The sequence below is a fragment of the Dendropsophus ebraccatus genome, chromosome 8 (genome assembly GCF_027789765.1).
Source record: "Dendropsophus ebraccatus isolate aDenEbr1 chromosome 8, aDenEbr1.pat, whole genome shotgun sequence".
Taxonomy (NCBI): domain Eukaryota; kingdom Metazoa; phylum Chordata; class Amphibia; order Anura; family Hylidae; genus Dendropsophus; species Dendropsophus ebraccatus.
This window is the reverse complement of record NC_091461.1, coordinates 34,803,204-34,816,660: the sequence shown is the minus strand read 5'-3', so window position 1 is coordinate 34,816,660 and position 13,457 is coordinate 34,803,204.

Sequence of the window (13,457 nt, the reverse complement as noted above, 5' to 3'; positions counted from 1 at the left end):
ACTAGTACAATCATCTCCATTAATATACCTCACATCCATTAGGACAAACAAGGTAAAAGGCACTAGACATTAGCATAGTTGGAGTTTAGTAAGTACCTGAATCCAATATCGTAGCCATCCAATAGTAAACAAAAAGTATCCATGCACTGATGGGTGGAGAAAGGAAAACAAAAAAAACAGAAGTGGAAAAAAGAAGGAAATGGAAGGCAGGAGAGAGGCAGTGAAAAGATGTGGGGCTAACCCACAGGGGCCATATCAGAACAGGAATAATAGGTGTCGCATAGAGCATTCTCTCTACCGGTGAGACATAGACCTACAGACTCAGCCATTGGGCAAAAAGAGGGCCCTCCTTGTAAGTTGTCCAGGCTATGCATACACATTCCACCTTGTTGCCCCACGCATGTTCCTCCACCGTTAAAGGACAACTCCCGCGGGACCCCCCAAAAAAAAAAAACACAGACACACACAGACACCATACTCACCATCTCTCCGGTGACGATCGCCACTCGATTCGCCCGCCGTCCGCCTCTCCGTCGCCGCCGTCCGCCATCCAGCGATGTCTCCGACTTCCAGGTCCAGGGGATGGAAAAGGCTGCCAGTGCGCTTGCGCACCGGCAGCCTTTTCATTGGCTGGAGCGCATCACATGGCTTCCAGCAAGCTCAGCCAATCAGGGCTGAGCAAGCTGGAAGCCATGTGATGCGCTCCAGCCAATGAAAAGGCTGCTGGTGCGCATGTGCACCAGCAGCCTTTTCATCCCCATTCACTTTGCATGAAGACGCCGAGGAGGAAGAAGACCCGGACCGCCCCACGGCTCTGACGTCGTCGTCACCAGATGCTGCCCCGGAGAAGAGGACCGTGACGATCGTAATAGGTAATGTATACATTCCTTAACTTCCGGGGTGGGGGGTCGGGGGTCCGAAAGTGGGGAAAGGGGGCCAGGCCGGGTATTTAACCACATTACAAAGTTATATAACTTTGTAATGTGTGTTAAATGAGCAAAAAAAAATTTTTGTGGGAGTTGTGCTTTAAGGACTTCATACAGTGGAAAAGATCCGTAACCCATTTTGCTCGGGAGGGTGGGGTCGTTGACTTCCAATACCTTGGTATAACTGTATGGGCAGCCGCTAAGAAATGATGTAGCCGGCCTTTCTTAATGGCAGAGGAAGGTCCCTGGATCAAAGACAACTAGGCTAAGCTAGGTGAAGTTGTGACTCTTTTGTATAGATCTCAAAAATGGCATCCCAAAAAGGTTTCAGGATTGTACCATCGTGCCTACCTCCCTTTCACATCTCCATCACATATCTGTGAACTCCAGGCGGCATTGACGTAGGAGTTGCCGGTACCTATACCATCAGGTTGTTATTTTAAAGTTTGTCTCCAAAGTTAGACATGCTACAGGCATCTTGTGCATCAACATAAATATTTTTTGTTTATCCGGACCTAACAACGACACCCCCATTCTGCCTCCGATGCTGCTATATATGAAGGCTCAGGGTCAGCATCAGCCAAGAGAAGTATGCGATACAATTGGGAAAACACCCGCACTGGCGGCGACGACTCCAACAGGAGTGACTCCAGGTCTGTGGGTGTAGTCATAGAAATTCCTTGCAGGAAGCTAAGTCTTAAAAAGGCCTTCAGCTGCCCATATTCCAGGCATGATAGGGTCCCCTCCAGGCAGGCCTGTTGTAGCATGGCAAATGGTTTCAGGGTTACTCCAGATCCCAAGACATGACTCGCCTGGATACCCTTGGACGTTGATCACCCAAGAAAATGATCTCTCTCACATGCTGGTGGATCTTAAAGCGTAACTGTCATTTCAGGGTCATTTTTCTGAAAACTTTCAATATCAACAATACAAGCGATTTTAAGAAACTCTGTAATAGGTTTTATGTACTAAAAGAGTTTCCTTCTGTACTGAAAAAGCAATCTCCCAGCCTCCCCCCTCACAGCAGAAGAAGCAGGATTTCTGTCTCCATTATGTGGCTATGGAGAGGGGAGGGGCTGTTAGGAGTGACTGAGCACGGAGCAGTCCTGCAAAGCACAACACCCTGCAATCTTCTCTCAGTAAGTTCATAGATAAGCACTGACCTTTCTGACACCTGAATCCTGCGGTTTAGGTGCCCAGAGAGTCTACAAACAGCTGACCTTCATGTCACCTCTTCCTTCTCCCTCAGCCCCTCCCCCCTTCATAGGCTTACAATGGAGAGAGCAGAGCCCGTCTTCACTGGCTTCTCTGTAATGAAGACGTGTTTGCCTGATAATGCACAGATAAGAAGTCAGGGGGGGAGGCTGGGAGATTGCTTCTTGAGTACAGAAGGAGGCTTTTTTGGCTGAGGAAACCTATTACAGAGTTTCTTAAAATCGCTTATACTACTGATTTCTGCAATAAAAAAAAACATGACAGTTACGCTTTAACCCTCTTTTGTGTTGCAGCATGTAAGTGAACTTTGGGTCACTTACGCACTGCAGTCCATAAGGGGTTAAGCAGAAGGACACAGGATGGCTCTTACCTTCCCCTGTGCATCCCCGGGCCCTCCTATGGCACAGGCTCCGGTTCTGGCGCGCATGGAGGTAGCAGCAGCTTAGGAGAGCTCCAGTACCCACACTCAACCACCAGCTCCCCGCCACATACTCTCTACTTCTCGGCATAGCCGACTTCAGTCTCTATCTCCTGTATCCCCTAGAGAGATGGAGAAGAATTGCTGCCACAGCGGGGAAGCACTGCAGCTCCTGACCTCATGACAGGGGGAATAACAACATGGCGCCGCCCCCCCCTATTCTCCTCAGAGCCAGTCAGAGAGGATATGCAAATACAGTCCTCAGCACCTCAGTCAGCACTACAAAATGTCACTGACACAGACTCCATCATCCCAGGATTTAACTTGTCATGTAAATCTCTTGCTATTGAAGTAGCCAAAATATTAGCTCCTGACATTAAAGCCTCACTAGATGCCACTATTATGTCTTCATTAGCTGTAATCCAAGGGGACATTTTGAAACACACCTCACAAATATCTGAACTGGAGGAAAGAGTTAATATATTAGAGGAGGAATTATCTCTTACCAAATCTAAATAACAAAATATCTGTATACACTACACTGTATACACTACTTCACTACAAGAAAAAACGGACGGCCAACTCAGCTCTGCTACACCGGCGTCCCCGCCAACTCAGCTCTGCTACACCGGCGTCCCCGCCAACTCAGCTCTGCTACACCGGCGTCCCCGCCAACTCAGCTCTGCTACACCGGCGTCCCCGCCAACTCAGCTCTGCTACATCGGCGTCCCCGCCAACTCAGCTCTGCTACACCGGCGTCCCCGCCAACTCAGCTCTGCTACACCGGCGTCCCCGCCAACTCAGCTCTGCTACACCGGCGTCCCCGCCAACTCAGCTCTGCTACACCGGCGTCTCCAACTCAGCTCTGCTACACCTCAGCTCTGCTACACCGGCGTCCCCGCCAACTCAGCTCTGCTACACTGCCAATGCAGCTCTGCTACGACGTCACCGCCAACGCAGCTCTGCTACACCGTCACTTCCAACTCAGCTTGGAAAATCGTTCTAGACGTAGTAACCTGCGCATTATAGGCCTGCCGGAGTCTATTCCTTCTTCACAATTGCATACCATATGCTCCTCAGAAATCCCACAAGTTTTGGGAATACAGGGTCCCCTCATCATTGAACGTGCACACCGAGTAGGACCTCCGCCTGCAAAAGCCATACGAATCCAACCTCAAAAGGAACTTAAAGGGGTATTCCCCCCAAAATTATTTTTGCATTAATACGCTGCCCACCCGTAGCTTTCCAGCTTTCCAATATAAAGTTATTATGGATTCTGCACAGTTTTGCTGTTATCCAGCTGCATTCACCCCTGCGGATTGCATAGAATCATCAGACCTCAGTCCACACCGACACGCTCCCTGCTCCTGGCCCCCACCCTCCGTGTCGGCATCACGTGTCCTCAGTCCCAGCACAGTGAAGTGACTGAGAACACTGATGCGGTGGCTGCTGTTACAGAGGGAGACAGTGATCAGCGCAGCTGTGACTGCATCCCTCTCTAACAGCAGCCACCCGGTCAACCCCAGCCCAGAGCTCACCCCCTGTGTCCAGAGCCTCCCGGCAGCACTCACCCGGAGCACTCAGCCCCTGCACCATAACCGACCGCCCCCCCCCCCCATCACCCATGGCATCCCTCACTCACCCGAAGCACCCCCCCGCGGCAAGCTCTGTCCCCCCGCGATCGCCCGCATCATCGCCAACTCAGCTCTGCTACACCGGCGTCCCCGCCAACTCAGCTCTGCTACATCGGCGTCCCCGCCAACTCAGCTCTGCTACACCGGCGTCCCCGCCAACTCAGCTCTGCTACACCGGCGTCCCCGCCAACTCAGCTCTGCTACACCGGCGTCCCCGCCAACTCAGCTCTGCTACACCGGCGTCCCCGCCAACTCAGCTCTGCTACACCGGCGTCCCCGCCAACTCAGCTCTGCTACACCGGCGTCCCCGCCAACTCAGCTCTGCTACACCGGCGTCCCCGCCAACTCAGCTCTGCTACACCGGCGTCCCCGCCAACTCAGCTCTGCTACACCGGCGTCCCCGCCAACTCAGCTCTGCTACACCGGCGTCCCCGCCAACTCAGCTCTGCTACACCGGCGTCCCCGCCAACTCAGCTCTGCTACACCGGCGTCCCCGCCAACTCAGCTCTGCTACACTGCCAACGCAGCTCTGCTACGACGTCACCGCCAACGCAGCTCTGCTACACCGTCACTTCCAACTCAGCTTTGCTACACTGACACCGCCATCTCAGCTCTGCTACACTGTCATCATCTCCTTCATTGTCTCAGCTTTGCTGCTTCACCATCATCAGGCAGAAGCATTGCATGATGGGAAATGTAGTTTCATATCTTGGATATAGACCATGTTTTAGAAAAAGTTGTAACGCAGGAACGGCAGCAGCTAGAAAGATGGGAGACGTCTCAAAATACTCAGGGGGACTTGGTGAGTAAGGCCAGCTAGGTTTGGGAGCATTTCATTTTTTTAGCTCTTGGGGGGAATACCCCTTTAAACCCAGACAAGTGATAGTAAAATTCCTTAACTACACTGACAAGTCCACAATCCTCCAACATTTTAATAAGTCAACCTCTGATGTCATAATACAGGGCCACAAAGTCCTTATGTTTAATGACTATTCTGCAGCTGTAGTGCAAAAACGTAAGGCTTTCTCACAGATCTGTACAACATTAATACGATATCAAATACGTTTTGCCCTGCTTTTTACCGCCATTTTAAAAATATTCAAATCAGATGTCTCCACCTCTCTCTACCATACTCCAGAAGAAGCGATGTCTTTTATTAAAACCTTGCAGGATGGGATCTCGCCACCTCAAGATAAAAGTAAACGACGCCGTCTTAACAGCCCTCCGACTTCTGAAATAGACATGGCCTGACCTATGAAGCGCCAATCTACTCCTAATTGTAGCTAAGTAAACTGATCTGGTCTCATGATCTTACTATAGGATCTCTACTGTTTATGAAGATTTACTTTAAAGGGGAATATTCCTGTGTTTAATCTGTTCTAAGTTCTTGTATCTTACATTATATAGTATATTAGAATTTGCTGTATTACATTATAGCTCACCTAGTTTTTTGTCATGAATATTTGACTGAATTTCTGTTTCTCACCTTTTTAACTCTTTTCTCCCCATTTATGTACACTCATTGTCTCTGACTTATGTCAATCTAGATATATACTCTCCCTTTACTCTTCACTTTTCTTTTTCTTTAAAGTTAGGACGGATTTATACTTCTGAAAATAATAAGAGTGCGGTTTCTGGAAGTTATCTTCTTAGTTTCTTTCTTAGTTTTACTTCACTTATCAATGCGAAGTCAGCGAACACTCCGTTCATTGAACCATGCGAAAAAAGGGAAGTCTATTGTCATGATGCTTCGCATAGTTTTCTTAGTTCTGTTAAGTGTTTTTTATAATCACACCTCATATATTGTAATGTTTCATGTACACTATCTATACTTATTGTATGTTAGAGATCTAACCTTTTCATATAGCTCCCAGAGTCCTTTGATACTTTGCCCTTTATCTAGTGTTACTTTATGAAGCTAATAACTTGGAATATTAAGGGATTAAGATCCCCTTCTAAACGAACCTCTGTTCTGAAACACCTTAAAAAACTACGTGCGGATATAGCATTGCTACAAGAGACACATCTAACTGACACAGAATTTTTTAGAATGAAACGTTTATGGGTGGGCTCTGTATACGGATCCTCTGCAGTGCACAGAAAAGGAGGAGTTCTCATTCTCATCCTCATCCATAAAAATTTAGTGCACACTGTGCTCTCACAAAATACTGATAGTGATGGTCGTATCTCTTATCTTCTTCTAGATACACCGGCGGGTAAATTCAGTCTTTATAACATATGGACCAAATAACCAGAAATCATCCTTTTTTCACCGCCTAGAATCTACCCTCCTTCAAGATGATAATGCTCTTAGAATAATAGCCGGAGATCTAAACATAGTAGTATCTGTTGAGGAGGATAGAAATCGAACAAAAATTCCAATTTCGGGCAAATCTCCTCAGGAATCATCTGCCTCCCTAACAGATATATGGCGTCATCTACATCCAGATAGCAGAGAATTTACCTTTTACTCTCACTCTCAAACTGCATGGTCCAGAATAGACTATTGCTTGGTATCTGCTGACACTATAAACAGAGTAGAAAATTCTGAGATTCGTGATCTTGTAATCTCAGATCATTCCCCAGTTAGCTTGACTCTTCCAGACACATCTCCTAAAGGTACAGATATACTTTGGAGATTTCCTACCCAACTTATCTTAGATGAGTCGTTCACAACCCTGCTAAAAACCTGGTGGTTAGACTTTTACTCCAACAATGCCGAACATATACAATCTCCCTTGTTATTTTGGGAGACTGCAAAAGCAGTAATTAGAGGAAATATAATCTCTCATATAACTGCCCGTAAATGTGAAGCACACAAAAGATACGCCCAACTGACCCAGGCCTTACGTGATTCCTATACTTTATTCATGTCTTCCCCTACAGATGATAACAAGACCAAATGGATAGCCGCTAGACAGGCTTTTGAAGTGGCGCAAGAAAAACGTGACGACTTTTACAAAGACCAATACATGGCCAATATTCTTCAGCAATTCTATCGCTCGCTTTATTCTAAAGATAATTTAAATTTAGAAGAAGGGAGAAAATTCTTAGATTCTTTATCGCTTCCATCAGTTGATGAAATCTCCTTAAATTCTTTAAATGCCCCACTAACCTTAGATTATATCTAAACTTAAACTTCCATATCTAAACTTAATAATAATAAAGCTCCAGGACCTGATGGATTTGTTGGAGAATTCTATAAGGTCTTATCTTTTGAAATCTCTCCTATTCTTCTATCTACCTTCCAAGTCATTTTACAAGATCACCAGATAATTCTCTCCAGTGATACGGCATATATAAAAGTTATCCACAAGCAGGGTAAGGATCCCTCTTCCCCAGGCTCCTATAGGCCGATATCACTAATTAATCAAGATATTAAACTGTTGGCCAAAATTATGGCTGATATCTAAGATCCTTCCCCTGCTTGTTGGAAACCATCAAGTCGGATTCGTGAAAGGCCGCTCTGGAGTTAACATTCATACCGTCTTGGCGGCCCAGGAAGCAGTCCAGTCTAGAAGTCACCCCACCCACTCACCAGGTTTACTTTCCATAGATGCTGAAAAAGCATTTGATAACATAAGCTGGAAGTGGTTGGGATTGACACTGACTAAATTTGGTATATCAGGTCAGTTTCATGATTTTATTTCCACCTTATACAAAGCTCCAAAAGCTAAAATAAATACCCCTGGCTTCTTATCTGACAGTTTTCCACTACAAAAAGGAACCCGTCAAGGTTGTCCCCTGTCCCCTTTAATATTTAATTTGGTGATGGAACCCCTTGCTAGATATCTCATAGACTCGAGCACTTTCAAAGGCATATGTGTAGGTACTCAGGAAATCAGACTGACATGCTTCGCAGATGATATTTTGATATTTCTGGAAAACCCAGATCTTGATATCCCTGCAGTTTTAGATGTTTTACAATACTTTGGTACTTTCACGGGATACAAGATGGTACTTTCACGGGATACAAGATCAATATAAACAAGAGTCAACTTTTATACCTTTTGCCCAAAGTTAAATCATCTGCTACTCAGCTGAGTGTCTCCATCGCTAAATCTAATCTCACCTGCCTTGGAATAAAAATAGGTCGTACCCCCTCTACATTATATTCTTTAAACTATCATCCAATTATAAAAAAGATAAAACATGACTTACAAAGATGGGAAACTTTGCCCCTTTCATTATTAGGACGCACACATCTTATAAAGATCATGTGCTTTGGTAAACTACTCTACCCTATGCAGACAATACCTTTACTGCTCAAACATTCTGATGTGTCCTCTATCCAATCATTATTTACTAAATTTATTTGGCGTTCTAAAAAAACCATGTATAGCCTACTCTACATTATGCTTACCAAAATCTAAAGGAGGAGCGCAATGCCCAAACATTAGGTTATATAATCTAGCTGCTCTATTCCGTCATGCAAGGCATTGGATTCTGGGCACATCACAATTTTCTAATACCTCATTGGAAGCCACTTTGGCAACTCCATGGTCTCTTTCCGCTATTTTACATGCTAAACTACCTGAACTCCCCAAACAAATTGAACAAAATATTATTTTTAAAGACACTATCGCCACATGGAAAGCAATTCATAAAATATACAATCTTCCCTTATGCATCTCAAAATATTTTCCACTGTGGCATCCCCCCCTCTTTCCTAACGGTATAGATAACCCAGAGTATAATATTTGGAAACATAACTGTATTTCTACTGTTGCTGACATACTTGATTCACATTCTGGTAATTTTGTCTCTTGGGATGACCTTTCCAAAAAATATAACTTACCACCTACCCAAGAAATACAGTATGATCAAATAAAAAAATTACTTACTACTAGAGTATGAAGTATTGCTGAAGCAGAAATCATTAACCCTTTTGATAATCTATTCCCCTCCCCACCCACCCGTACTTCATTATCCTACAGTATAGGCTCACTTTCACAAATATTCCAGCATAAATGGTCTTCGGTAATTAATTCAGATAACCTCACCCACAAACTCCTTACAGGTTTACAATATATATATTCTGCTACACCAAATGTAGCTTTAAGAGAAACACACTTCCGCTTTCTTCATAAAGCGATATACGCTTTTAATTTTCCTGTGCCGACAAAATCAGAACACTACTTAAATTCATGTCCGAAGTGTACATTACCCAAAGCTGATTTATACCATTGTGCTTGGTCATGTACACACACTCTGAAATACTGGGATCAAATAAGATTTCAACATAAGAATGCTTAAAGTCAAGTGACTTATATTATGTATCTCTGCTATCTTTCTATTACCATCCATAGATAGTATTAATGTAATATTTCTCTTGAGGTGACCTATGTTACTTTAGTTTTATGTTAGTTTTCTGTTTTTCAGTTCATTGCTATTATCTTTTGTTTAATATAATAATATGTTGAAAGGCTAAGCATACTAATGTCTTCTTATTTTCTGTACAAGTAATTATTATCTGCCTGCGTGCGGAATTAACATTTTCATTGTAATGACTTGCAATATTTTATTTTGCGCTTTGCCAACAATAAAATATATTTGAAAAAAATAAAGAAATCTGCCTTTATCATTCCATGCAGTAATCTCTTGGTTCTGTAGGAGTCTGTGCAGCAGAAGTTCTGCATTACAATTTCATGGACAGAATCACTTTTATTAGGGGTTGTACTTGGCAATTGTTGATGACCAGAATTAAGCGTAACAAGATTTAAAGCTATGGCGGCTATTAAATCAGCGCTCGCATCACGCAAAATAGATTTTCTGACTGACGGAGTGGCTTTTACCAGTGTTTTTAAGAGAGTCCAGAAATTTCAGCAGATTCTTTCTGACATCTTGTCAGTACTATGTACAACTATTAGAATGTCCGCCTCATTGTAAATTTCACTTTTTTGAATTATTTTTCTTCTGCCGGTAAGGCAGGTGGGAAGATCTTAAACGAAGCTGCCTAGGAGTGTTGGCTCTTAAATCCACAAGCAAATGACCATAAGGCTCTCACGTTGCATCCTCAAAAGCCTCTAAGAAAAAAATTATTTTCCACGGGTACATTTGTCTCGCTAATTGGTATTCAAATTTATCGTTCTGCTCTTTTTTTCCCTGACAAAATATTTTGCACTAGATACAATATACTAAGGTTTCTGTGATAGACGTACTTGGTAAATGCTTTCTCTATTTTACTATTTTTACTAGCGCTCTCCATGAGGTCATCAACAATAGTCAAAAGAAGGGAGGAAATAGCTCATCGTCTATGAAAGTATGAGGGAGTCCTTCAATAAACCTAATGTTGGGAAAAGAATGAGACAGGTCATCGTACAGTTTTTGCCAACATGCATAAAACCAAACAATATTATCAGGTTTGTGTGATAAATGAGTCCCTGAATTCTGCAACAATTGTTTTACAAAATAACTCTTTCCGGAGTTGGAAGGTTCATCTAAAATGCATGAAAATGGATGCTGTAAGCGGTTGTCCATAGTTTTAAAAGTCCGTGTAATATGTGACGCGAACAAAATTGCTGTTTACTATATAGTTTGCCGACGGTTTGTTGTGTCTATTGGTTATCTAGTTTCTTTAAAAAGGCCTGCTAGCGCTTCTGAAAAAAGACCGGTGTAAGTGTACGATAATTGAATTTAAAGTCCAAATGGAGGGTTGTAAAATCGTTTACCATAACCCTCTTTGCATAAACACACCTTTGCGTTTTATGCAGCGGCCGTGTTGCAATGTAAAATTTGAGTATCCGGGGCATTGTCTTCGCCATAGGCCAGAACTAAATCCTTCAGACTGTCAAAATTAATGGCTTATGCATCAGACACATTCAGCATAATGCCCTTTATCTTTAAGATTATTTTACCAGTATTCACTTTATATCCGTAGGTTTTTGGACCCGCAGATACAAATTCTGTAATGTATGTGCCAGCAAGAATTTCAATGGTTAATTCCCCCAAATAATCACCTAAAAGGTTGATTCCAGTCTCCTTCCCGATGCACAAAAATCACAGAATCAGTGTCGCGGTAAAGGCATCTTTCTTGCAGTCTGACCAGAACATGTGAAGTTCTAATCTGGCATAGGCGGTTGTAAAGCAGGCTATAAAAATGTTTGTGTTGACAGTGTGGTGTCCTTTTGTGTATTTCCAATTGACAGCGGCTGTTTCATCATTAATAAAACTTAAAGGAGAAGTCCAGTGAAAATTTTTATAAAAGTATTGTATTGCCCCCCCAAAAGTTATACAAATCACCAATATACACTTATTACAGAAAATGCTTATAAAATGTTTTTTTCCATGCATTTACTACTGCATTAAGGCTTCACTTCCTGGATAAATTGGTGATGTCACGACCCGACTCCCAGAGCTGTGCGGGCTGTGGCTGCTGGAAAGGATAATGGCAGGGGGACACTGAGGGACACAGGGCACTGGAGGGACACTGAGCATCCCTCTGCCATCATCCTCTCCAGCAGCCACAGCCGGCATCGCTCTGGGAATTGGGTCGTGACATCACCATTTTATACAGGAAGTGAAGCCGTGATGCAGTGGTAAGTACAGGGGAAAAAGCCCTTTATGTGTATTTCCCTTAATAAGTGTATAGTGGTGATTTGTATAACTTTGGGGGGGGGGGGCAATACAATAGTTTAATAAAAATTTTCGCCTAACTTCACCTTGAATTTAGAAACCTCAAGATAGGGGAGAAAGACATACTGAAAGAGCTCCTCAGGTTTATTCACAATGCTGGTACATGGTAAATTAAATCTCTGAGCAAACTTCCCCATAAACAATTAAGGAAAATTTGGAGATCTGCCTTTTGGCCTGATTGACGGCTATATTCTCGGGCTTTAACTGTACATCCTCTTTTTTGAGAAAAGAGTCAATGTTTTGCTGTTTCTTGGCATCATCCGTGCACCAACTAGGGAAGCCTGAGGCCTCTTGCTTGTCTCTGAGATGTAATTTAATGTACGGCACAAAAAGTTTATCTGTGGTGTCAGGGAAATGCCGCACTTCGTAGAAGTGTGCGATTTTGCACCCTTTCTATAAGGCTATCTCAAGTTCTATCGTACACCACGTTCCCGTCAGAGATCGTCGTTTATCGCTATGCATGCAGACGGTCATCTGTGAATTTGTACCGCATGTGAAGCATAGAGTAAAAACATCAATTTTTTGTTAATTTTTACCAGCAGGAAAGGAAAACATAAATCTCTCAGCTAGTAGACCTTCACTTTTGCAATGCCAAAGTAATTTTTTATGTACCTAAAATTGTCATAAATGATGGTGAGATATATTTCTGATTTGTTGACAAAGGGGTACAGACTGGTGAAATCATAATAATGTATGGTCGGTCTCCCCTACAGCCGGTTTGACTGCATTTGTTTGCCCTCCATAAAACGCATCACAAGGGTCTAAGGGTTCTGGGAATTACATTTCAAGAAGAAATGATTGGAGATTTGGATCTTTTTAATCAGTTCATTCCATTCATGCTCCCGCATCCTGCTTACAACGTAGCCACAACTCTGTAAGTAGCGCTTTTTAACCAAAAAGGTGTAACGAAGCTGCCCGCAGCTGGTACTTGTCACTTTATTTGTGTCTTGTTTGTTATACCATATAGGGCAGCCGTGGTAAAAGCATCCCTGAAATTCAAATGCAAGATGCTGACCGTCAACATAAGCATAGCCATCTAAAAAATATTTCCCACCCCTCAATGTGTTGTATATCGATTAGAGATGAGCGAACCGGGTTCGGGTTCGAGTCCATCCAAACCCGAACGATCAGCATTTGATTAGTGGCGGCTGCTGAACTTGGATAAAGCTCTAAGGTTGTCTGGAAAACATGGATACAGAAAATGACTATATCCACGTTTTCCACATAGCCTTAGGGCTTTATCCAAGTTCAGCAGCCCCCGCTAATCAAATGCCGAAAGTTCGGGTTCGGATGGACTCGAGCATGCTCCAGGTTCACTCATCTCTAATATCGATCTTTTCTGTGTGGGCAACGTACATAAGCCATTGAATAGCAGGAGTTGAATAGCGTGTTGTTTGGTTTTGTGATATTTGTCTGCCGGTACAATGGCAATGATATTTTTTGGGACGAAACTTACAGTGTCACTGTCGTTTTAACTTTCAAAATCTAAATCAGTAGATGTGATATAAAGCAAGTTTGCAATATACAATCTTTTTTTTGTTGTTGTCACTTACCGATCGGGACACTGCGGGGGTCCTGATCGCACTGCCCGACTGCCGAAGGTATACAGCTTACCTCCGTGCAGTCTGA